This window comes from Malaclemys terrapin, chromosome 4, assembly GCF_027887155.1.
Source record: "Malaclemys terrapin pileata isolate rMalTer1 chromosome 4, rMalTer1.hap1, whole genome shotgun sequence".
NCBI classification, from domain to species: Eukaryota; Metazoa; Chordata; order Testudines; family Emydidae; genus Malaclemys; species Malaclemys terrapin.
The window spans coordinates 64,156,720-64,180,121 of record NC_071508.1 but is presented as its reverse complement, the minus strand read 5'-3'; positions in this window follow the sequence as shown (position 1 = coordinate 64,180,121).

The following is a 23,402-nucleotide window of genomic DNA, read 5'->3' as shown; positions in this document are numbered from 1 at the left end:
AACACTCTCTTTCTAGAATGAGAACTGCCTCCAATTGCTGCACACCCAGCCTTGTAAGTGTCAACTCAGATTTCCCTCACCATTTGCCCAGTACAAGCAAAACTGTTCTTTTTCAAAGGACCTTTCAGTTCCTAAACCATCTGTTGTTCCATATATCATTATTTCACTGTTGCATGTTAATTCATGGAGCGGTTCTGAATTGATCCAATTATAGCTGGCTTTAGGCTTTGTATTTTCCACGATAGTATATGACAGCCAAAATCAGAAGCTTTCTGATCAGAGAAGACTTTATAAGGACTATTAATTTACCATGCCTTTACCATCATATGCACACAATGAAAAAAACACCTGCTTTAACAGTCACCCCAGACCTACTGTTTGTAAGCAGCAGTAACACCCTTGCCCTGCTCCCATGGGAAATAACAATATCTCGAGCCCTCCTTCTTTTTCAGAATTGCTTTTATAAGATCTGGGGTTTGGTTCTCTGTCTAGGTGCTGTTGTGTTAATTTAGATTAATATATGGGCTAAAGCTGTAACCCAGTCACTGTCCAACATTAAACATTTTTAAACAAGATTCGGGGGTTGGTATACAGAGACCTCAGCCTGCTTAGTACCATGGCAAACACACCATTAAAAATCCTGTTTAACCCTTTATTAAAGATACAGAAAAGAAGGGAAAACAACCTATTAAGTAAGATTTCATTTTAACAACATCCCTTGCTCCCTTTCCCTTTAGCTGGAGAAAGTTTTTAGAAGGGAAAAAACCCCTTGTCTGACAATCTGTTAGATGGTATTAAAAGTGGTAATAACTTGTCCTTTTGGGGGAAAAGAGAAGAAGTTAGTTGAGATGGGCTGTAGCTGTTAAAGTTTGATCCTGTTTCCTAGAAGATGAGACAAGACCAACACACACAAGAGGGAAGAGAAAAGAACAGCAAAGATAGAATTAAGTTTGTGTCTCTGCTGCTGATTCTCACTTGCAACCTCGCTGGTGGAAAAAAATACAGGCTCAGCAAACAGTCTGATCAGCCACTCCACAACCTGGCAAATTTGTACCTGCATCCAGCTGTTTTACCTGCCTCTCTCTGATCACACACTTACAACAATCTAGCAAAATATTCAACCTTGGCCAGCTTAAACTAAACTCTTATAAGATAGGAGGAAAAAAGAGAGATAGGAAAAAGAAGAAATAAGGTTGGGAATGAAAAGGACACTCTGCAGAGGGGAGGGAGGGAGACAAAGACTTGGGATTCAGCTGGAGCGGATAGAGGTGATGATGTCACCTGGATCCTTCTTTCTGTCCTGGTCTGGTCAGGACTTCTCTCAGGATGAAGAAGATCTGAGGTTCCAGGAGACAGTGAAGGTAGCAGCCATGATGATGAAGCTCTCTCCAGCAGCCAATTTTTCTCCTAAAGTCTCTTTCTTTAAGAACCCCTAAAGGGAGGGAGTGGAAAAGCCTATTCCCTCATTATTTTGTCTACCAGTAGGCCTAATTCCCAACACACTAATTTTGGTTAATTGATTTTAGGTTTCAAACTCTCTTGTTTACCAAGTATGATCTTAACATAGTCCTTGAATAATATCATTAGGCCTTTTTGTTGGGACTAATTCAGTCTGTCTCACTTTTGTGCTTTTTCCCATCATTTGTTGATGTAGGCTATTGTGACACTTTATGAACTTCCACTCCTTTTTTACAGTTGAGCTCACAATTAAGGTAAATTTGTAGTCCCAACATCACAGCTGTACTCACGTAGCACTGTATCTAGCACCAGACAAACAATAATGAATGTCTCCTCATAGCTCCCCTGTGAGGTAGGGAAATACCATTATTCCCCATTTACAGATGGGGAACTGAAGCACAGTGAAATGAAGTGACTTGTCCAGGGAACTCTGTGGCAGAACCAGGAACTGAACCCAGTCTCCTGAGTCTCAGTCCAGTGCGTTAACCATGAGACAATATTTCATGGAAACTCCTTGCTCCCCATCCATCTTGATCCCTTTGTGAACAATACTAGCTTTACAGACAAATCCTCGCAGCTATATGCTCTTGGATGTTTCTGAGTGTATTCTCATTATTACTTCCTCACGACGGTCATACCAGTACATTTCCTTCATCAATCTCTGTTAACTAGTCATTACCCCTCCAAGTAATTTCTTATTATAGGATTCAATGGTTGTTCCCAGTGCAGAGGTTAGACATTAAGTTACTTAAAGAATGGGGTGGACTTAGAGCTCTGCCAGTTAACACCAGAGGAGGATCAGGCCCTACATATTTAGTTTCTCCTGGTATCTTCCATATCAAATTTTCTTAGCAGCTAGTCCAAATGGAATCTGAAAATTAGAGAGGCCGCTCTGCCTTTTAGACATTAGATTAGAGAAACTGCATGTAAGGTTTTATAAAGTTCTATTTTGTATTGTATTATACATTGTAATATTTGACAACCAATTCATGATATAAAGAGAGACCATCTAACATTTAAGCATGAAGAAGCAGAGTTAAGATTCAGCATTCAACTTTAACTACCCCTGTCATATATATTGCCTTAATGGCAATTTTTCTGTTTGAATGCTCTGAATAGTTTTTCTAAGGAGGGTTTGTGTAGGGCATGGAATTACATAACCACACATCTGACCACAATCAGACATTTAAAAGTTAGTCAGCTTACTTGATCACTTCTTTAAAGCAAATGCTACTGTATTATATTTTTTTAAATTTCATCTGGTATCACTTGTCAAAGTTTGTGAGACAGGCTGTAGAGACATGTTGCCTTCTCTATTTTAAGCTACCTCAACTTATTTTTCCACCTGTTTCAATGTCACTCTCATTTGTAATAGTTTGTACTTTTCTGTTGCAGGAAAACATCTCTCTGCCTGGAACATGTCTTAGCCACATCCATAGTGATCACAGAAGCAAAAAAAGATACACAGATTCTGGTCAGAGCTGAAAATTCTAGAAGTGGCCTTGAAAAGAAAAAAAAAAATCATGTGAGCCCTGAAACGTTTTTCTTTAAATAATATAAGAGTGCCACTCCATTAAATCCTTTTGATTGGAGAATAGCATTCATTTTTAACTCACATTGCTTTAGGATATGGCTGTCGTCTGTGGTGAAAGGCTGCAGTTTGCAGTCCAACCTGCAGGTGCTGCCTATTTGGAATAAGGAACAGAGAAAAAGGTTGTGCACATTAAATCAGGGAGCACAGTTTTCCTGTCAGCACGCATGAGATGGGCATGGGTTCAAGATGCAAAATTCAGATCCAGATTTCACACAACCCAGTGCTCAGGGAGCTTGAATGTGGAGTCTTTGGGCTTCTCTATACCATGCGGCAATGCACACTATGGAGGTGTGATTTCTAAACCACACTTACATGTTGCACATTAATTGGTTCTTGTAGACTCTGCTGGTGCTTTAAAGTAGTAAGAGCATTATATTAAAGTGCTCTAGGGAACCTTTAGTGGGCACCAGCATGGTCTACATGAACCAAATAATGTACAACACATTAGTTTTCCGAGTAGCAGCCATGTTAGTCTGTATCCGCAAAAAGAACAGGAGTACTTGTGGCACCTTAGAGACTAACAAATTTATTAGAGCATAAGCTTTCGTGGGCTACAGCCCACTTCATCGGATGCATAGAATGGAACATATAGTAAGTTACTATGTTTTAGAAATCACACCATTGTACAGCACATCATCTCACCCAGTAGCCCTTAGTTTACGTAGCACCCACGTAGTGCAAGGTGCTCTATAGACAGCCAAGAAGACACTGTCTCTGTCCAAAAATGCTTACAAAAAGAATGGACAACATTATAGATGGAGCTCATAATGATGCTTATAGTAAAGGTTGCCTGACACTTTCCATTACATGCCCTGATTTTAGTTGCTTATCATTTTGCCAAGTTTTAACCATTTGAGCTGACATTCCCCACACTTGTTCGCCTTCTGGCGGATTTTATTAAAAAGTTGCAGTGGAAATAGTTCAGCCTTTTTCAAGAACGGTGCTAGTAAAAAACTGGCTAATACCAATATTCTATTCAGTCCTTTGAAGTTCTCTTTGGAGAGAAATTTGGCAAGTGGAGAGTGTTGAAGTCACAAATGTGCCTTTTGCCATCTCCATGAATCTCCACCAACATTTGGCTGAGTTTTAAGCCTTTGAAAATTGTCATTTACACATGCTCAGTAGCGCTTGCTAGTAAAATCTCCAAACATTCCAGCTGAACTGACTATGCTCCACTGAACTCTCAACATGTCAACATCACAAAACGTGCTCCAGCCTAACAGATTCCCTACATGCCAACCAACCAGAACATGCTACCAAGTTCCCAATGAGCATCCTAGCAGTAGGCACCAAGCTAGGACCCCAGACAAGGGGATGTAATAGCCATTTCCCCCTACACCAACCTTTTTTGCCTAAGGGAAGGTGCACTGGGTTGGGAGTCAGGAGGAAATCATGAGTTCAGTCTCAGCTATTCCACTGACTAGTGCTAATTCTGTGACCTTCACAGCTCTTATTATTGAGCAAGGCTTCACACTAGCAAATGTATTAATCCCCCTTTTACAGAGTAGGTCACTGAGAAATTGTACAAGGTCACTTTTTGCAGAGCTGGGATAGAATCCTGGTCACTTATATGACAAGATTCATCCACTTGCCTTTCAAAGTCAATGCACCATATCTAAGCATTATGCTGAGCAATATTGTGTTATTGGAAAAGGCCAATAACACAATATTGTTGTTGGAAAGATCCACTGTAGCAGGCTGTTGCCTATGAATCCGTAATATAGGACTAAAAAGTATGACTTCTGATTAGTCACAAGATAACTATAAGTTGCTTACCTCATCTTATATGGCTTGAAGTTAAAGGGCCTGATCCTGAAGGCACTCACACCAGGGCAAATCCAGAGTAACTATTTACCTCAGGGGAGTTACTTTGGATTTCCATTGGTATAAATGAGACCAGATTCTGATCCAAGATCTGTGACCCCCTGTTCTCCAATCACATGATAAGTGTGACTGTCATTCACTTTAGTGGGAGTAACTTATGTCCTGCAAGGAGGGATGAGGTTGAGGGGGAAGAATTGAGGCTTGAGGAACTATACATAGCACAATATACTATTATGTGGGAGGTCTGAGTTATTGTGACCTTCACCTTCGGGCTGTCACAAGTCAATCGCAGGCGTATATTTTGATAATGGCCAGCTCCTTAGCAGCTGTAAATCACCACATCTCTATTGGCACCAGCTGAGGTTCTGACCCACTCTAGACTTGTAAAATCTGAAGTGTGCCATAAAAATTGTGTTTCCTAATATACAATTGAATCACTTAGTACCCTGTGAAACTATTTTTTGACTTGGTTTCAATACTGTACTCTCATTTGATTGACTGATATAGCAGAAAAGCACATGGACAGCCTGAAGGGAACAGGCTAGGAATGGCACATGGATGATTACGCCATCTATTTCTCTGAGTTATTTTTCCCTGTATTTATTGATGTTCTCATTTGTAAATGAATGGTGATGCGCTCCATCATTTTAAATTAAATTTGGTGACATTTAGTACTCACGAACCTGAGAGAAAAATTGCAGTGTCTGGAGCCGCCGACTAAGAGAAATAGTGTTAACAATCCTAAATTATCCTGACAAAGAACAGAAATACACTCTCTGGAATCTGTTCTTGTGAAAATTACTATGGCGGGGGGGGGGGGGGGGAATATGACACACTATTGGAAGCATTTTTATTACAACCTTAAGAATGCAATCTTCCTGGTCCTCCCTTAATACTGAAAGTGAGACATCCAGCATTTATCACTGAACTGAACCACAGTGTGCATTAATTTCTCCTCACTGCTTCCACTGTCCTGTGCATAATTCATGTCATTCTACCAGGAAGTGCTAAAGTATTAGTATTAGTTTTTGTTTCAAAACCAGCAGTATTTGTTATGATTAAAACAAGGGACGGGTACTGTAATGTAATAGAAAAGGAAATTAGGATGGAAATTATTTGTATATTGTATTTCTGATTTGTATATTGTTCTAAGCAAAATCTTGTTTAAAGGGATTGTGTCAGATCTATTTAGGAACAAAGTTTAAGTTTTCTTTTTAAAAACAAGGTATTACAAAAACTAAGATAAATAGAAATGTCTTTAATTTATTTTATTTTTATTTTTTAGTTCCAGCAGAGACTATTTTGTTTGTACTTAAACATTTCCTTAAGTGTTTGCAACATAAACCCTGCAACCTGTTAAAGACCAGAACTAGTAAGTAAAAGTAGCTAAAGGAAAAGTGAAGCAGATTTCTTTTTTTCATTTTCCAATACACCGAAATGCAAAGAAAGAAAGATCCACCATTAATGATTAAATGTAAATTAGTTTTAATCCTCTAGGGGTGAGATCCTCTTTCCCCCACCCCAACTCTCTGGCAGTGCCTTTCCGCTGGACAAAAGGGCAGGAGTGGTGTAAAGGGACTCTGGAAGACACGGGTTTGGCTAGAGGAGGATTCCTCTGAAGCAGACTGGGAGGCACCACATTTTTTTTTCTTGAAAAATATATTAATAAAAGAAGGGAAATTCAAACTCCAGTGAATTCAGTTTAAGTGGTTCAGAGAACCTGACAGAGCCAAGGATAGCACAACTACATTTCTGGATTCATACTGCAGCTTTTGCTACTCTTCCATTCCCTACTTCCTACCAACGGTGTCAGTCTTTCTGGAGTTTTACCCTTTGCTCTGAATTTTATTGTATTTGTGCTTTAAATTTACAGTTTTATATCCAACTCTTCAATAACAATCTCTATGGCCAAGGTTGCTAAGAGTGACTAATGATATTTGAAACCTCGATTTGGGATGCTCAAATTAAGACATTGTAAAGGGGCCCAATTTTTAGACAGTGCTGAGAATCCGTACTCCTTTAAGGTGTCTTAATTGGGGCACCCAAAAATGTAGGCGCCAAGTATCACTAGTTACTTTTAAAGCTCTTAGTCTACCTTTTGCATTTGACAAGGGCAAACGATGCACCATCAGTTTCAATAGATGTTTCTTACAATTGTTTAAATGATGTGGCCTATTTCTGCTGTAATAGGGATCAGTGGCAAAAATGCCAATGGGTTAAGTAGGAGTAGAATCAAGTGATTTGTCTATAGCAGAATTTATTTTGTGTATATTTTGGCACTGCTTTTATTTCAATTATCTGTTCATATACATTTAATTTAAGTCAAGCAAGAAGTTTCTATTTTTAGGTCTTTTTTTTTTCAGTTCAATTATTCAAAGACCTGAGCAGCTCATAATGAAGAAATCCTTTCTCTCCTTAATTGAATTCAATATTCCTATTTTTAACATTCCTACTATAACGCCAACAAAGCATGATTTGAGGCAATAGACAAATATTCAGCATATGTTTCATGTACTTTTTTCCCTAAAATAAAGCAGACCTACATTTGTGTAATTCCTCAGCTGCTCTGGGGTAGTTTCAGCTCCACCATCTGTGGGAAATCAAGCTGCTTTATCAACAAACATTGAGCTATATTTTCAGGGGGAAAAAACAATGAATGGGTCTATGAATAGACTCCATGAATTAGCCATTATACAAACATCTTTTTGCCCCAAATACATTCCTGCAAAAATGCAAGGTTCTGTTTTGCATGAGAAGTCAAATAATACCCTGATTGTATCACAAATAACATTCTCTATAGAAAGAAATCAAGCAATATATTTATTTAGTGGGTGAATTTATTAATATAAATACTGTACGTATGCCAACTATGCTGTGCACAGTAACAACGTATGCTGTGCCAACAGCAATGGCAAATTCTTTAAGGACTAGGGAGAAAGAAAAACAAGTGTTTCCATTTGAGATCAGTGTACTAGTAGAGTTGCAGAGCAATAAAAGCAAAGAGACAGTCCTCTAGAAAAGGGGACCCATAGAAAATCCTTTCAGGATTGAGGTTTCTACATTACATACTTGTAAGGTGTCTTCCAGCAAACGCAGAACAGTTGCCAAATTGAAAGTACATGTAAAACTCTCCCACTGGAAGAAGTTATTGATCTAAAAGTCACAGTGTTTGCTACTATAAAAGTCGAGATGACCACTTTTCAACTGTACTTATAAGAGGAGATTGCTTAGCCAACTGTATTGCAATAATAGGCAAATGTTGACTTTATAATGGCTTCTACTGTAGTTTTCAAAGCACTGAAAAATATAAATGAAGCCTAAGTAACAACAACCATTAAGCATATATCTATTTCATGTTGAAATGTTTGAGATATATTTTAAATTGCCGTTTGGCTTTCTAAAGCTATGTTTGTTATCTCACTGTATTTCCTTTACAGAGACAAGTGTTTTTTTTTCAAATAGGGATGTGTGTGTGTATATATATATATCCATAGTTCAGGTTACATCCAAATTTCTATTATAATCCCAATTTTGGACCACTCTAAAATTCACACACACACACACACACACACACACACACACACAGGCAGCTTATTAGAATACATGAACCTTAAATTGTAAATTCTTTAGGGCAGGGAACATTTTTTTTGTTCTGTGTTTTTACATCACCCAGCACAATAGGGTCCAAGTTCATGACTAGGGCTCCTAGGCCCAATGGAAATACAAATAATAAATAAAAAACAGCTGCAGAGACAGCACCTTTCAGATGTGGAAAATTTATACAAGTGAGTTTTAAATGAATGGGGGAGTAGGGCTGGTTGAAAGTGAGAAAAATCATTTCACAATAAAATGGCAAATTGAAAGCATTTTTCATTCCTTTTTTTCAAAATGATCCATTCTTCATTTTCCAGCAAAATTGAAAATGTTCAGAGAAATCTTTTAAAAAAATGCTAACCATGTAACCAAACTGATGAATCAAAACCAGCAATCCACTAGAAATTAAACCAGAACAATTATCTAAAACATTTTGCAAAACTACCACCAAGACATTTTTTTTTTCATTTAAAGACTTTCTGTGGTTATTCCAATCCAAGTAAGGCCCCAATTCTGCAAAATCTTACACATGATTAACTTTACTCACATGATGAATCTCATTGAAGTTAATGGGATTTTTCATATGCTTAAAATTAAGCATGTGCATGTTTGCAGGATCAGGGCCTAAGTCATTGTAATTCATTAAAAGAACATTTGACTTATTGAATTTTGGGACAATTCAAGTTAAGGGGAATCAACTAAAATGGAAGCCCACCTTAGAAGAGTTCATAATACTAGGGGCAGAGGCAGTGCTAGCCCATTGGGGCCCTAAACAGAAATATTTGGCCCCACACACGCAACAAATAATAGTAAGTGAATAGGGAGCTCCCTTGAGCTGCTCGGAGCCCTAAGCAATTGCTTAGTCTGGTTATGCCTAGTGTCGGCTCTGACTAAGGATCACTATTTGAAAAACAGCCACTAATTTTTCATCCATATTCAATTGCAGGTGTAAAATTTCAACACAAATAGTAGAATTTAGAGGTGAAATCATGGCCACAGTGAAATCAATGGCAAACTCAAATTGACTTCAATGGGGCTAGGAATTTAACATAAGTGCCTACCTTATTGTACTCACAAATCAAGTAGATCTCTAAGGCTAGATCCTCAGCTGGAGTAAACTGACATAGAAGATGAAGGTAATGGAGCTATGGCAATTTACATCAGCTGAGTAGTTGGCCTGCAAGTCTTATGATTTATGTTTGTAATTGATGGTGGCTGTAAATTACTGTGGGTGGAAAATGAGAGGCTGAATTGAGGCCCCTTTAAAAAAAATTGGCCTTGAGAGTAGAACAACCAGCAGTCTGGCTATTCATACGGTTCTGTGATGATGGAATAGTGTATTTATTAAAAAAAGAAAAACTCCCTAAAGCCAGAAATAAAAAGGTTAATAAAATCTACTGCTAAAGTCACCCCAAAGTGAAAAGCTGTCATATTAATACCAGCATGAACATGAAATACTAGGCAGACCTAGTCTCCTCAGGCATCCATTGATGCCATCAGAAATAACAGCAAATAAAAATCCATTTCAGCCATGCAACTGTTTCATACACTGACCCTACCAAGACTTGCTGAGCTGTTTGCACAGCTTGCCACATGACTGTCAATCAGTGGAGGGAGAAGGCATACTAGAAGGCTTGAGTCTTAAGACATCATTTAGAAAGTGAAAGCACTGACTTCAGTAGAAAAGGGGAATGAAGGACAATGGCGGTGAGAAGAGTATGGCCTGGTCTACACTACAAACTTAGGTCGACATAAGCCGCATTAAGTCAATCTAATAATGCAGGTGTCTACGCTACTGAGTTGCCTTCCACCGACCCAAGTGCCTGTAAAGTCGACTTCTGTACTCCACCTCCACGAGAGGCATAGTGCTTGATTCAACACCCACAGGTCAACATGGGGATAGTGTAGACACTGCATTGTGTAATTCGAATGAATTGGCCTCCTGGAGGTGTACCACAGTGGTCTGTTGTGACTGCTCTGGAAAGCACTTTCAACTCCACTGCACGTCAGCCAGGTATACAGGAAACAGCTGCTCCCCTGTAAAAGCCCCAGGAGCTTTTGAATATTCATTTTCTGTTTAATCAGTGTGGCGAGCTCACCAGCACAGCTGATCCTGGAGACTCAAGGCCCCACACGCGCTCCAGCATGGAGGTGGTGGGGAGAAGAGTCTGTGCAGGCAGATCTCCAATCCAGCAGAAGAAATGCTGACATCTATGCCAAGTTTGCCAGGGCATGGGAGAGAAAGGCTACATGAGTGAAAATAAAGGAGCTTCGGCAAGCGTACCAGAAGACAAGGGAGGCGAACAGTCATTTTGGATCTGCCCCACAGACATGCCACTTTTATGAGGTGCTGCATACAATTCTTGGCGGCGACCCCACCATTACCCCAAAACGCTCCATGAATACCTCCCAGGAGCCCTCGGTGACCTCCAGCAACAACGAGGAGGACATTGTTAACAAGGAAGAGGAGGAGGAGGAGAATGTGAGGCAGGGAAGCGGAGGATCCATTCTCCCAGACAGCCAAAAACTGTTTTTAACCCTGGAGCCCAGCCCCTCACAGGACCAATTGGCGGCAGAGCATGATGCTGGGGAAGGCACACCTGGTGAGTACACATTTCCAATTAAACTGTTGGGGTTACATGCTATTATTTTTTATGTTTAATCTGAACAAAAAAGTAGGTGTAGTGAGTATTGGTGGCCACTGCAGCTATGCAGAGGGTGCTCTCCATAAAAAACTGTTTATGTGCATAGGGATGGCCTGGGAATCCTCCATGGAGATCTCTAGGAAGCTTTCACAGAGGTACTCTGGAATCCTTTGCAAAAGGTTTCTGGGAAGGGCTGCCTTATTTTGTCCACCACGGTAGGACACTTTCCCACACCACTCCAGTATTGCCTCTGCTGGTATCATTGCGGCACACAGTATTGCAGCATAAGGACCAGGTCTGTACCCAGACTCCCTCTGCAGCCTATGCTGAACCTGCTGCCATCATCGCCCAGTTCTACATCCTCTTTCCATAAATGTCCTATGAGGCGGGGAGGTCGGGGGGGCGTTCGGTATCTCTTGCACTCAACACCACGGGAGGGTACAAGGACCAGAAGGCGCCCATTCCCATACTTTTGATTGCTATGGCAGTGCATCTTTAAGAAAGCTTTCCTTTTTCCTCCCCCTCCCCCACAGTGTTATCAGTCCTTTTGCCCCAGGTTATCTTACTTTTCTTTGCTCTCTCTGTGTATTTGTGTACATAATAAAACTTAATGGATTGAGGAGAAAAGGCTCTTTACTCGTTCAACACCCAGTGATTGGTGGAGGTGCAGTTTACAGGGGAGAAAATGCAATGGAGGGGACAGTTTGGTAAGGAACAACACACACATAAGTGTCACATTACTGTGGGTCACTGATGAAACTGGTTTTCTAAGCCTCACAGAGACACGGAGCCCCTCAATCTGCTCTTCTTATTGCCCTGCTGTCTGGCTGCTCAAAATTGGCTGCCAGGAGATCTACCTCAGAAACTTTTCTCCCTTTGTTTCACAGATATGGAGCACACAGCAGGCAGCAATAACAATGGGGATATTGCTTTCACTGAGGTCTAACCTAGTAAGCAAACAGTGCCAATGATCTTTTAAACATACAAAGACAGATTCCACCACCATTCTGCACATGCTCAGCCTATGGTTGAACTGGTCCTTCCTGCTGTCCAGGCTGCCGGTGTACAGCTTCATGAGCCATGGAAGCAAGAGGTAGGCTGGGTCTCCCAGGGTCATGATTCACATTTCAACATCACCAACGGTTATTTTGCAGTCTGGAAGGAAATTCCCTGCTTGCTGTTTTCTGAACAGACCCGCGTTCCTGAAGATGAGCATGTCATGCACCTTTCCTGACCATCCCACATAGATGTTGGCGAAACAGCCCCTGTGATCCACCAGTGCTTGCAATACCATTGAGAAGTACCCCTTTCAGTTTATGTACTCTTTGGCAAGGTGGTCTGGTGCCAAGATAGGGATGTGAGTTCCATGTGTCGCCCCACTGCAGTTAGGGAACCCCATTGCGGCAAAATCATCCACTATATCCTGCATGTTGCCAGAGTCCCTACCCTTCTGAGCAGAAGTCTGTTAATGGCCATGCAAACTTGGACCACAACAGATCACATGGTAGATTTACCCATTCCAAATTGATTCCCCACTGACCGGTAGCAGTCTGGCATTGCAAGCTTCCACACAGCTATCACCACTTGCTTCTCCACTGTCAGAGCAGCTCTCATTTTAGTATTTCTGCGCATCAGGGCTAGGGAAAGCTCTTCACACAGTTCCTGGAAAGCAGCCTTATGCATTTGAAAGTTCTGCAGCCACTGCTCGTCATCCCACAGCTATATAGCTATGTTGTCCCACCAGTCAATGCTTTGGTCCAGAAGTGGCACTCCACCATGTCAAGGTGATGCACCATTGTCGCTAGCAACTGTGAATTGCTTCTCTCTATGACTTCCAACAGGGCTGCTTGTGTGGCATCACATTGTTCCGTGCAACGACTCCTGTATCAGCTGTGTAATATACTGTAGGATAAGGCATGAGGTGTTTGTAATGCTCACAACAACAGTGTACAGTTGAGCGGGGTCCATGCTTGCCATGCTATGGCATCCGCGCGGATAGCCCATGCTTATCAAAAAGACATGAAAAAGGGTTGGTTCATTTGCCGTTGATTTCAGGGAGGGAGCGAGGGAGGTAAGTGCATCATAGGAGGCTAACGCCATGTTCATATAACCACCCGTGCAAATGTTTTGGTCCCATAAGGCATTGCAAGTCCAACTCAACATTCCACTCGGCTATGTGCACTGTGGTATAGCTACCCACGGTGCAGCACTCCATGCATCGATGCAAACCCTGCTAGTGAGGATGTACTCCGCAGACACAGTGAGCATAATGTGGACACGCGAGATCAACTTGCTTGAATTAGAGGCTCGATGTCGACTTACATAAAGTCAACATAACTTTGTAGTGTAGACATGGCCTGAGAGGGTTACAGGCTGGGAATAAAAATTAGCCAAGAGAGCAAGAGTTAGAGAAAAATCACACAGGAGAGAGATTTCTGTATTCCTCAATTTCCCAATTATTCTCAGCACTCAGTAGTGGTAATTCTAATTTGACAGTCTTTCAGGCTCGAATTATTTCCTCCATGTCTGGTGGAGGCCACTGAGAGAAAGAGAAACTTCAGAAGCATAAAAGTAAAAAACCACCAACCTGACAAAACAAAGAACAAGAAAAGTGCATACTACAAATGATTTACTCTTGGGCTGAGAAAACTGGGGCCTGGATGGTAGTGGCAAATCTGGAATTTCTTACCAGATTCTCTTCCAGGTTATACAACTCCTTAATAAAGCTACAGAAAACATATATGATGATGCTAATGGTTGAATTAAAATCATATAGGAGAGAGCAAAGAACTATTCATAGTGCACATGGGCCAGGTTTTTATATCAGTTACCCTGGTGGAAACCAGAGTAATCCATTGAAGTCAACAGCTATTATGGCTGAGGTAAAAAAATCTAAGTTTGGGCCAAATTCTGCTCTCAGATATGTTTTGGGCTTTCTTTGACACCAGTAGATGCCCTCCACATATACCCAGGAGACGAGCTTAAGCTTTAGACAGAAAGTGTATTCAGAGTGCAACCATTTGCCTAGCTATGTAGTAATGGCTCAGTCTTAAGAACCGTTTAAGGCAAGATTAAATTAGTTGACGTAGGAACCTTTGTAGAATCCTTCCTAGCTGTTGCAGTTTCCTTCAAATTAATATTCATGATTATGGTGAACAGCTGCTCCATGATCTGCTTTAACTACTCTTTTATTAAGACAAAGAGAAATCAGTGTGATGTCACGGATATCAGTTGCTCCCATTGTGTGAGTTGCCAAGCAGTATATACACATAATATTCAGCACAGGAGCAGGCAAATATTCTCCATGTTATCTCATGAGGGGAACGATTATTTTGTGACTTGCCACTATGAGAATATTTTGCTTTTGGCACAGCTTCAGGCTTTAGCAGCTTGGGTACATTGACATCCAGATGTTAGGTCTTCTCTTGTATAACAGGGGGCGGAGGGTTAGTCTCTCACCAATTTCATTGCAGACAACAATGGCAGAGCTTTGCTCCCATTGCTGTGAAAGGTTGATACACTGGCTGAGCTTTTCAGTGCTGATGAGGGGAGGTAGCCACACATCCTCTCAACCATTTTTACAGAAACAATCACAAGAGGAGAGTGTAATGATTCAGAAAAAAAATTGGATGCATTCTGAACATCTGTCATCTTACTTTATTGGTAAGGTCAGTTGGGAGATAGATTATTTGTCATTCAGGCAGCAGTGGAGGTGAAGATGCACAGATCTGATGAGTAAAGTATATGACTCAAGTAATTCATTTGACTTTTCCATGAGGCTTGGAATACACAAGTTAATTTATTCTCATATCTGCATAATGTTAAATGTGTGTCATCCAGAAACAAAGAGTCTGATTCAAAACCTGTGGAAGTCAATGGGAGATTTTCCACTAACGGCCACAGCCTTTGGATCAGGCCCAAATTTATTTTAATTTTGGACTGCAAAAAATAGCAGGTACTGGAGACAATAGCTTTTATCAGTATCTAAGGTTATAAGTTTGAAGCAAGCATAGTTCTTTCTAGCCAGTAAATCTGGACACCGTGTGAGGACAGCTCACTCATCATACCGTGAGCCAATTGCCTTCTTGCATAGAAAGAGTGATATGTGTCCAAAAACCAGTTAAAAATAATTACTCTCTCCCCTATATAAATAAAAGTTTGACTTTGAACAGATAATTGTTTATGGAAGAGCTCTGCCAATAAGACAGTCTGTGAGCAATCACAGTCGTCTGACTGTGCCATGCTGTATGATACACAATGTGCTAAGCTTTCACAAAATAAACATTTGCAAAATATACACAAGACTTTTTTATGTATTTATTTTCTCAAACACACTGTAATGCTAAGTGTAGCAGTGTGAACATTGGAGCTAGCGTTGATTATTTAATACAGCCAGGTTCAGCTGCCTTTAGGGAATATTGCATCTGGATCCTTTCTGAAGTATAGGATTTGACCCACAACAGTTAGCTTCTAAGTCTAAAAATAGAAACACCGTCTGTTTTGTGTAAGGAGCTATCATTATGTCATTAGGGACGTTTGTGAAATCTACATAACACTGGCAAGCCACTACTGACTCCCTCTCCATGGATCTAAAGAGAACTAGAGCTGAAACGAACTGTTCTATATACCAACAAGCTGCAGTGACAGGACCCTTAAAATGAATTAACTTCCAGCCTCTCCCTTCTCCAGGGAAAAACTGAATGTGTCTGCTTGTATTTTTATGAAGAGTGAGACAAAAAGTTATTTAACATGGAGTCTCAAAGGGAGTGGGAAATTTCAGTATAAACTAGACCAGGATCAAGAGGAAGCTACAGGAAGAATGTTTCACATTCAGGGAGATGGGTGCATTCTGATCACACATGCGGTATAATTTTTTTTCGAAGTGAGAGAGACATATCATCATCATTATTAATGCAGCAGTGTCTAAAGAACTCATCTAGGTTGGAGCCCCAAGATGTCAGCCCCAGTACAAACATGCAGTAAATGACAGTCCTTGCTGCAAGGCACTTACAGTGTAAAATGCAAGATGAAGAAGGTGGAAGAAACAAACAAGCCGGTGAGGCGACAGGAGGTTGGGGTGACAACAAACACAATTTCTAGCACAGCCTCCAAGCCTTTCTCACAAGTAAAGGAAGCAACTGCACTTCTCAAATAATTCACTGTAGGAAGCTCTTTAGATGAAATGGGATGAAATCCTCATGCACAATGGGCCAAATTCTACAGTCTTTGCTCAGCCAAAACTCCCACGAGTTCAACAGGAATTTTTATTGAACGAGTGAAGGATTTGCTACAACAATTATTTTCCATTAATGCAAAACTTTCAAAATGTTACAGTTCATTATACATGCAAATGTAAAAGCGCTTATCCATCATACTCATACAGAAGACGCTGCATGCAACAAGATGGACCTAAATTCTATGCCAAGCTCTTTCGGTGGATTCTGCATGCAGGAAGCTGGAATTGCTACAGAAGTTTCTTTAAAAAAAAATAGGTTTTATTGAATTACCGGTAAATGTAAAATGAATAACGCAAGCAGTTGGGTACCACTTGTGTTATTTCATTTGATATTGAATTCGGGATATTTTGTGCTGTGCCTGCATTTTCAGGGTGCTACCAATTTTTGTACAGTACTGGCAATGCATGCCTCCATTGTAGAAATTGTCAGGGAAAAAAAGCTGCAAGTGGCAACTGGTAGACAGAAGTCAGTTGGATCTTTTGACACCTTGGGAGAAGGCGGCAAATTGGGATGTGACATAAGCATGATAAGTAGATGTTTCTCCTAAAATGATCAGCAATTAAACAGATAAAAATACTGACATTTAGTCCCTGATCCTCAGATTGGATGGGTAGCCTGTGCTGATCTCACTGCAGGTTTGGGGCCTTAAATAGTCATGTGTATCTTTCAGAATTCTGAAATTATTGCAATTAACAGGGCAGTTCACATCACTCAGAGCTATGGTTGCAGACTCAGGAAGGCAACACTGCATCAGTTCACATGTTCAAGGCTAACTTCACTATAAAGAGGGCAGTCTGTCTCTAGTTATAGTCACATCTATCTAGATCAGGAGTTCTCAAACTGGAGGTTGTGACCCCTCAGGGCATCATGAGGTCATTATGTGGGGGGTTGTGAGTTGTCAGCCTCCACCCCAAACCCTGGTTTGCCTCCAGCATTTATAATGGTGTTAAATATACCTCTACCCCGATATAACACAAATTCAGATACAACACTGTAAAGCAGAGCTCTGGGAGGGCGGGGCTGCGAACTCTGGTGGATCAAAGCAAGTTCAATATAATGCAGTTTCATCTATAATGCGGTAAGATTTTTTGGCTCCTGAGGACAGCGTTATATCGGGGTAGAGGTGTATATTAAAAAGTCGCACTCGGAGGCTTGCTGTGTGAAAGGGGTCACCAGTACCAAAGTTTGAGAACCACTGATCTAGATATTAGAAAGCTTAGATTCTGGGTCCCAGATTTGCAGCAAGAAATGAACAGAGGGTGGAATCAATAGCAAATTCTGCAGTTACAGAAGTACTAAATGCATTGCGCACTGTCCATTGATCTCAAAGTGCTTTAGGAAAGGGGGAAAAAAAAAATCAACCTTTCTAATTTTAATGATTAAACTAATTAAAGTATGGTTCCCTATAAGGCATAAAAGGGAATAAGAAAGAAAGGGTTGGTTTTCTCTGTTTTATTTCATAGATCACAAGCTTATATGCACTTAAAGTGTACTGAAAAGTTCTGCTGATAATTATTGTAGTTCAGTATATACAGATAAGAACACAATCTGATATTTAGAAATGTTGGTATTCTGTAAAGGCAGATATTTAGTAATTATCATTGAAATGATCTCTTTCCCTATTTTAATGAGTAGGAATGACATTAATTTGTTTTTAAAAAAATAAAAGTGCTTGGTACTGTATGTGTTCCCTTTGGGAACTCTAGCCCTATGGCAGAAATAGCAACAGTCAAGTTTAAACTCACAGAAACAAGTATTGTAGCACAAAATAAAACCAGACTGACAGCATTTCATGCTCTCATAATGGGTGAGTCTAACTGCAAGATCATCACTTGGAGGGATTCATAAAACAGCCAGTCAGGCCTCTTCAGGGTTTTGTCATGAAGCTGAAATAAAACAATGATCCTCCAGTAAAGAGCTGAGTCTGAATCCTGGTCAGGGGAATATCTAGGTCAGTACTATAAATGGATTTTTCCTCTTTTTTTTTTTCTCTGTGCTCATTGAAGTCAATGGTAAGGCTCCCACTGACTTCTATGGTGCACAATCAAACACTAAATAAATTAACAATAAGATTTGCTAATATCCTTGTACTAACGTTCACATCTCATATACAGACATATGCATATCTTCCTATTCTACTGAAAATACTAAAGCTCATGCAAATATAACATTTGACTGACTCGCTGTTCTTCAGCCCAGCATATAAAACAATGGTGTTTAGTTAGCAACTTTGTGAGGCTCGGAGTATTTTGGAGATACTGCTCTGAGGCTCCCCATCTTGCAGCCCATTTATAAACATGAGTAATTCTCTTGTCTTCAAGATTTAGAACAAAAATATGCATTAAAATCAACCATATGATTTTTCCACCTGAGACTTCTGTATTACTTTCTCCATAGTCTGACAAACTAAAACCCAGATAGTCTACTAAAATTAATACCTTATCCCATGAGTAATCCCACTGAAATCAATGGACCTACTTGTACAGTGAGGTGCTACTCAGTCAGAGTAGGCAATCAGAATCTGGTCCTAAAGGTGAAATTCACTCTTCTGAGTAGGCCTTGTGTGCATGCTAACTGCACAGGGATGAATTTGACTCTAAATCAAGATACAGATCAAACTGTTCCATCTATTTAGTCCTGCCAAAATAACAAAACTGACCAAACGGGAAGCAAGAAGAATAGAAGGTAAAGACAACCAGTACCAATCCATCACCATGTACATCTTATTTAGGGTTAAGACTAAATACAGTTTTTCAGTTCTATCCAGCCTTTACCCAGAGCCTATGGTTTAATTTAGTTACCACTGAGCTGAATTTGACTCTTACTTTAAGTAACTGTACAATTAACAGCTCAAGTAACCAAAGCCCCAGAGGCAGAATAGAAACAATCAAAACATATTTAATCATAACAAATCCACAGTATTCCTAACATCATTGAACAAATATTGACTATGTGTACTGATCCAGTCTGCTACAGATTTACACATTCATTTGAAATTCTGAGAGACTGACTGCCCCATTCTATTTGATTTACTGTAACCCTTTCAGATATACATGTATTATCATTAGGGCTGTCAAGCTATTTAAAAAACTAATCGCAATTAATCACATTATTAAAAAAATTATCATGATTAATCATGCGATTAATAACACTGTTAAACAAGAATACAATACCATTTCTTTAAATATTTTTGGATGTTTTCTACATTTTCAAATATATTGATTTCAATTACAACACAATACAAAGTGTACAGTGCTCACTTTATATTTATTTTTGATTACAAGTATTTGCACTGTAAAAAAACAAAATAAATAGTATTTTTGATTCACCTAAATACAAGTACTGTAGTGGAATACTTTTATAATGAAAGTTGAACTTACAAATGTAGAATTATGTACAAAAAAACCTGCATTCAAAAATAAAACAATGTAAAATTTTAGAACCTGCAAGTCCACTCAGTCCTACTTCTTGTTCAGCCAATCACTAAGACAAACAAGTTTGTTTACATTTAGAGGAGATAATGCTGCCCTCATCGTGTTTACAATGTCACCAGAAAGTGAGAACAGGTATTCGCATGGCACTGTTGTAGCCAGCGTTGCAAGGTATTTACATGTCAAATATTCCTATGCCCCTTCATGCTTCAGCCACCATTCCAGAGGACATGATTCCATGCTGATGATGCTTGTTAAAAAAATAATGCATTAATTAAATTTGTGACTGAACTCCTTGTGGGAGAATTGTATGTCCCCTGCTCCGTTTTACCCACATTCTGCCATATATGTCATGTGTGACAAAGTTCCTCCTCTACCTTGGTGGGTCCTGCGGTTATTGGCAGATTTGCTTGCATCACAGATTCACCCTGTGGGTCAGGAAACAGTCCAGAGACCTTCCCCTCTGGTAGAAGCTATAGTCCAGGTCAATTCCTCCTGTGTTTGATCAGGAGTTGGGAGGTTTGGGGGGAACCCAGGCCCGCCCTCTACTCCGGGTTCCAGCCCAGGGCCCTGTGGACTACAGCTGTTTAGAGTGCCTCCTGGTACAGTTGCACGACACCTACAACTCCCTGGGCTACTTCCCCATGGCCTCCTCCCAACACCTTCTTTATCCTCAACACCGGACCTTCCTCCTGATGTCTGATAACACTTGTACTTCTCTGTCCTCCAGCAGTACACCTACTCACTCTTAGCTTCTTGCACACCTCTTGCTCCCAATTCCTCACACACTTCCTCTCCTCTGGCCCCCTGGCTTGACTGGAGGGAGCCCTTTTATAGCATCAGAGGGGCCTTAATTAGAGTCAGGTGCTTAACTGCCTCACCTGACTCTTAGCAGGTTAATTGGAGTCAGGTGGTCTATTAGCCTGAAGCAGCCCCTGGTCTGGTCACTCAGGGAACAGAAAACTACTTATCCAGTGGCCAGTATATCTCCCTTCTGCTACTCTGCTGTTCCCAACTGGTCTGGGTCTATCACACATGTTATAGCAGTCCGGATGATGACCCAGCACGTGTTGTTCATTTTAAGAACACTTTCACTGCAGATTTGACAAAACGCAAAGAAGGTACCAATGTGAGATTTCTAAAGATAGCTATAGCACTCCACCCAAGATTTAAGAATCTGAAGTGCCTTCCAAAATCTGAACAGGACAAAGTGCGGAGCATGCTTTCAGAAGACTTAAAAGAGCAACACTCCAATGCAGAAATTACAGAAACTGAACCACCAAAAAAGAAAATCAACCTTCTGCTGGTAGCATCTGACTCAGATGATGAAAATGAACATGCATCAGTCTGCACTGCTTTGGACTGTTATCGAGCAGAACCCGTCATCAGCATGGATGCATATCCCCTGAAACGATGGTTGAAACATGAAGGGACATATTCATCTTTAGCGCATCTGGCACGTAAATATCTTGTGTGGGACTGAGTGGACTTGTAGGCTCTAAAATTTTACATTGTTTTGTTTTTGAGTGCAGTTATGTAACAAAAAACCCCTACATTTGTAAATTGCACTTTCACAACAAATATCTTGCACTACAATACTTGTATGAGGTGAACTGAAAAATACTTTTTTTTTGTTTATCATTTTTACAGTGCAAATATTTAGAAACAAAAACAATATACACTTTGATTTCAGTTACAACACAGAATACAAAACATATGAAAATGTCAAAAACATCCAAAATATTTAATAAATTTCAACTGGTATTCTATTGTTTAACAGTGCAATTAAAACTGCCATTAATCGCAATTCATTTTTTTAATCACAATTACTTTTTTTGAGTTAATCGCATGAGTTAACTGCGATTAATCAACAGCCCTAATTACCATTTATTTGCATTTGGTGGCAGTACCCAGGTAACACTGGGCCCTCAATATGCTCAGCACATGACAAACTTACAGTAAAAGTCCCAAAAAGCTGAGTAATCTAATGGGATAAAAGACAGCATGTGGAAGAAAGGAAGTATTACCACCCTCATTTTACAGGTGGAGAAGTGAAGCACAGGGACTTTATGTGACATGCACAAAGTCAACCAGTGAGTCTCTGGAAGAGGAAAGAATTGCATCCACAGCCAGCACAACCCACTTCAGTGCATTAACCACAAGACCATCTCCTTTTTTCTATAGAAGCCTCTCTTGCTCCATGCACACACATGGGTGCTGCTGATCCTCCTCATAGATCCTGCCACTAGCCTCTCATTTCTTCTAGCTTCCCTGAGTAACTGCTAAGCTTCTTTCTGGTTCCCCCACACCAATCACATTTTGAAGTGCACTCTGCATTGAGCACATGTTATGAATGAACTGTGCAGAATGACGTGAGGTTGCACAGCTAATGTATGCATACGATTTAATCAATTTCCTCCCAAGTATATTACCTCTTCTGGTCTATACAGATCTCATTCCAATTTCTCATATCCTAATCATGTCTGTGCAAAATAAAAAAATAAAGAAGCTACAGCAATACAATGCATCTGACACATTTTTGTTAGAAAAGCTCTGGAAGTAATTTCCATTATGATTTGTTGTCTTGCAGTCTGTTAAAAGTTAATTAAATGGACAATAAGTCTCAAGATTAGCTCTTTCACAAAAGATGCTACCAAATTAATGGAGCAGGTCAGTGTGTTCAGAGACAACTGCACAAGGTATTATAAGACAATCAGAGCTCATGAGTACACAAAAAAAATCCATTCAAAACCATAAACATGTTTATGTTTGGAAAATAGCTGATTGGAGACTATAAAAAGACCAAGACATGTCACCACACAGCTAAACACTTAAACAGCTCAGAAGTATATGTTTTTCCATCAAAATTCAGCAGTGTTCTCTGTATCTGAAATTAAACTTAAATTTTCCTCAGCAAAATGGTAGCATATGAAAGATTAAGGGCAACTTATTTTCTCTCATGGCAATCCACATAATTATCTTCCAATTGCCTGTCTCTTTCATAACAGTCAGGCCAGAGATCTCATTTGGAATCCACCTCTACCCTACCCTTACAATTTTGATGTTGTGGATCTGGAAATGGAAGGGCTTCAGAGAAATGCAAACTCCCCTAGACATGGTCAGTAATCATCCAAGGGCTAATCTCAGATCTGAAGTAGTTACATCTATAGGTGTACTTCAAGGTGACATTCATAGACATATTCCATAAATATTCTGTAACCTCAATAGACATAGAATATTAAACCCAGAGCTTGAAGATTTTCCTTTTCTTCCCACTCACCACTGTTCCCGTTGAAGTGACCAGACTGTGAGTGAACATTAGACAGGCTCATGTGTGGCAGAAGTAAGTTTGAGGAGGATGGGGGTAGAAATGGGAATGGGGCAAGAAAGTGAATAAATTATGGTTTGAAATGAAATTAGGGCATGACACCAAAAGATAACATTGGGAAGGATATATATAGCCATATATTTCTGGTTTTATCGCAATGTTCATTCAACAACCCGACTGCCCCCACCATTGTCCCCACCTTTGCTGGTCTGGCTTTGGAGTGAATTGTAATAAGCTGATCAGAGATGTGTCCTTATTTGTAAACAGAGGAAAACTGCAGCATAGCTGTGA